This window comes from Corvus kubaryi, unplaced genomic scaffold (genome assembly GCF_017639235.1).
Source record: "Corvus kubaryi isolate FWS band 111438036 unplaced genomic scaffold, C.kubaryi_AGA036_p1.0 37120, whole genome shotgun sequence".
NCBI lineage: Eukaryota > Metazoa > Chordata > Aves > Passeriformes > Corvidae > Corvus > Corvus kubaryi.
The window spans coordinates 167,359-171,139 of NW_024581030.1; the positions used below are offsets into that span (position 1 = coordinate 167,359).

Here is a 3,781-nt window from a genome sequence, read left to right on the forward strand (position 1 = left end):
AATTCTCTTTCAAATGTAGGGGGTGGTTTTTTTTGGGTTTTTTTTTTTTTTTTGGTGAATAAATTGCTTTCATTCCATTCTGCACCTACAACTGAGATTGCAGAATGTGCTATAAATAGGAGGGGTGAGGAAAAGTTAAAACATCCTCTTAAGACATATGGCATGAGATTGAACAGCACTTTAGTTTGAGAGCTGGTAGAAGGCTTTTCTGTATCCCTCTTGGTTTAGGAAGGGGGATTCAATCATTTCTCATGTAGCATTTGCTTGTGATTTGTCAAGATTTTTTAATTCACTAATTAGAAAATCCAAAAAATTTAGCCAGATTATAATAATTTTGAAGCCTTCTGAGGCAGAACTGGGAAGGTTAGTCCATATTTGTAGGATTTCAAATATGTGTAAATTCTTATACCAACTCTCAGGATAATATTGGTTGAGACAAATGATACATCTATAAGACCTTAACCACACCATTTTTCAGTAAAAAAACAAAACAAGTTAGACAAAAATTAGACTCAAGAATATGTAGAATGCTTTAACTACTATTTGATCTTTCACTAAGTCACTTGCAATGAAAACACAAACAAATTACAAACATTAACCAACTGACAATGCGAGCAATTATGGTGACACTTTAAATTTCATTGGTTTTCACACAGCTCCATCTCATGTGTTGGTAGATTCCTAGAAAAGAAAAGTGAAAATTTGGCCCACTAGACTGATTATTAAGAAGTAAAACTTTTTGGGGCTAACACAAAGTGACAGTGAAGCAATGATTATCACACATTTAGGTGTGATTTTGCTGCTTGCAGTTTCCTTGCTCTCAAACTGCTTTCTTTATCTTTGATGTCGGGACATTTGACATTCCTAGAAAAGAGAAAAGAAACAAACTTCCCCCCAAAAAAAAAAAAAGAAAAATATGTCTGAGTGAAACAAGAGTTTAATTGCATTAACTTATTCAAGTGGAGTTTTAGTTTTTATTCTATGAAGTGCTTGTGTCACCACTTTGATTGTCTCCCACAGGTTTTCAGTGGGGTTTCTTCCAATTGATTCTTCAGTGGAGGGAGTGAGACTGCTTTGAAAAGTTTTGCAAGAGTTGCAGTAGTGAATCAGGCATTTGGATTGCCTTTTTTTTTTTTTTTTTTTCTTTCTCCTCAGGGTTTTAGTAGGCTTCTGCTTTTCACCCTGGAGCAGTTGGCCTTATCAGTTTGCTCTTTTTGTTCTAGTGATTTTCCTTTTGGACAAGATCAAGTTCGGCAGCAAGCAATGCTACTGCTTAAAACCCCCTTCTCTCTCTCTTTTTTTTTTTTTTTTTTTCTTTCTTCAGGGTTTCTCTACAGCCCCTGCAGATGAGGCTGCATGACAAATACCTGGGCCTGCACAGGGACAACACTATCCCCACAAGGCTGCAGGATTAGAATCTGCCAATTCTAGTTCTCCACAATAATCCACAGACTGGTGGCAAGGCTCCCCACAAGCTAGGAGCTCGTCTCAGAACTGAAACCTGCCAATTTTGGCTTTTCACAACAAAACCTGCCAATGGCACAGGGGCACGGGTCCCCTCCAAACAGGAGCCTTTCAGCTCTGCACAAGCACCACGTAACAGGAGCCTTACAGCTCCGCACAAAATACCAAGCAGAAAAGGGAACTAAACACCCAAACCTATTCATCACAATGTCCACAATTCTTACAACTTCTGCCATCACCTTTGCCATTGCTTTCGCCTTTTCCTCATCTCTTCTTACATACACTTGCTGTACTTTTCTAACCAGTTCCTCTCAAATTTCTCACTATTCTCTGCCGTTCTCCCCTTCCTCTAACATTATCTGCACTTTCCTTCTCTTTCTAGTCTGATACCAAGCTCTCTCCTCTGGCAGCTTGGACACCACCCACTCCATCTAGTAGAAGTACAATACCACTTTCTAATACATGTACACAAATACAAGCTTCACAACTGTTTTCATACACTAAACACGGGATTTCAAAAGGGAAATCAGACGGAGCTACATTAGAGAGGTGTTGGGGGTCTGGATGTTTTCAATTCAATAGCTAACATTTTTTTCTCCTCTAAAATCCACCCCACTTCGGACAGGAAGGTTGAATTCCAAAGCAACGCTTGATATGATTTCTCCTCATTCACTCTTTGCCAAACGCTTCGCTTTTCTCTGGCCGAGCCCGTCGCCGGGGTACGGAACCGCAGATAGAGCTCCTCACTCGCTCCGCACTTTGACAGCACGTCTCATCCACTCTCACTCACACAGCAGCAGAATAGCAACAGACAAAACACAAAGAGCCGTACAATAGCGCCTAACAGCGGGGTCCAACCCCTTAAAGGTACCTTTCACAGTGGGGTCCAACCCCGGGGGGTCCAACCCCTTTAAAAGTCGGGGTCCAACCCCTTAAAAGGACTTTTCCTCTTGCCCAGGACTAATTTTGGGAGACCCAGTCTTCCTCGGGACTTTCAACCCACCCTCAGGGACTCGAACCCTGGACCTGCAGGTATTTTGTGTTTCAAAGGAATAGCAAATCCCTTAATTTGGTGCAGATGGTCCTTGTCTGCCCCCGCCGTGAGCCAAAGGACAGCTGAGCTCCCCCTGAAAATTCAGGGTCGCGACTGGGAGGTCCGCTTACCCCTGGATCCGGCAGCCGGGCAGAGAGGGTCCCATCTCGAGGTGCCAGATGAATCATGCCACGACCGGGCCAGGAGACACTTGAGAGACAGAGAAGTGGGTATTTGCTTTATTCGGCACGCCGGGTGTGTGGGGATCGCTCCTCCAGACACACACACCTGGTACTCTCTACAACACAGTATGATGGGCTAAATTATGAATATTCATCACATTCCTTGGGACAGGTGTGGTTATACAAATTATTTATCGGAAGTCATTAACATATGGGTCACGCATGTGCTATGTGTCTTGGTGGTCGCACAGGAGGAAGGCCTCTCCTCTTCCTCGGGGGTCTTCTCTGATGAAGGCCAGTAGTCATCCTCTCATGAACTTTTCACCTTTCTCCCTGGGCATGCGTAGTCCTTTGAGGAATGATTCAGCGGTCTCGGAGATGATCCTTGTCCCCTCTATCTTGACAAGATAAGGGTGAATTTGGCTTCTTAGGCTTTGTAATGAACATCTTCTGTCTGAACTAACATTTGCTGTCTCCTAATAGTTAACTTGTGCTTACATGAGTTAGCTATTGACTGCCCCTTCTTCACTGGACACCCGGCGCAGCCCCCTCAGTGCGGGCTGGGCTGGCCGGGAGACAGCCACCCTGGAGCCGTGCAACCCTGTTCCATCTGCGGCCCTGCTCCATGCAGGTGGCCCCTGCAGCCCTGCTCTGTGCAGGCAGCTCTGCAGCGCGGCTTGGCCCAGCTGGCCCTTGCCTAGTGCGGCTGAAATTCATCTGAGGCCGCTGCCCAGCAAAGATTATGTGACCAACAGCGATAAGCGAATTCCAGCTGCAAGGCCCGGGTGAGATGTACCCTTTAAGTGCTGTAAGATTCCTCCAGAGCAGATGAAGCCTGCAGACATCAATCTTCTCCCAAGTCAGAGGAGGAGGAAAAGTGAGGACACGTAAAGAAAACACCATAGGGACACCGAAATCAGTGAAGAAGGAAAAGCCAAAGCCCAGAGAGAGGAGAAAGAGGACATGCTTTGAACCTAGAAGCTGAAACTCTTTTGTAAGGCTATGGTGATGGACTATGATACATCAGAGTACCTGTTGTAATTTCATGAAGCATAGCGGGGTGGAGCGTTCAAATTGCAATTGTGAGCAAAAGTACCTGTGC

The 3,781-nt window shown here is 44.8% G+C and overlaps 1 long non-coding RNA gene across 1 annotated transcript; it reads left to right on the top strand.

The window, feature by feature from the left end:
* LOC121661198 lies at positions 1-2,509 on the top strand. The gene is made up of 2 exons (XR_006014865.1): positions 1-2,331; positions 2,423-2,509. It is a non-coding gene; the product is annotated as an uncharacterized LOC121661198 (long non-coding RNA).
* The last annotated feature ends 1,272 nt before the right edge of the window (positions 2,510-3,781 follow it).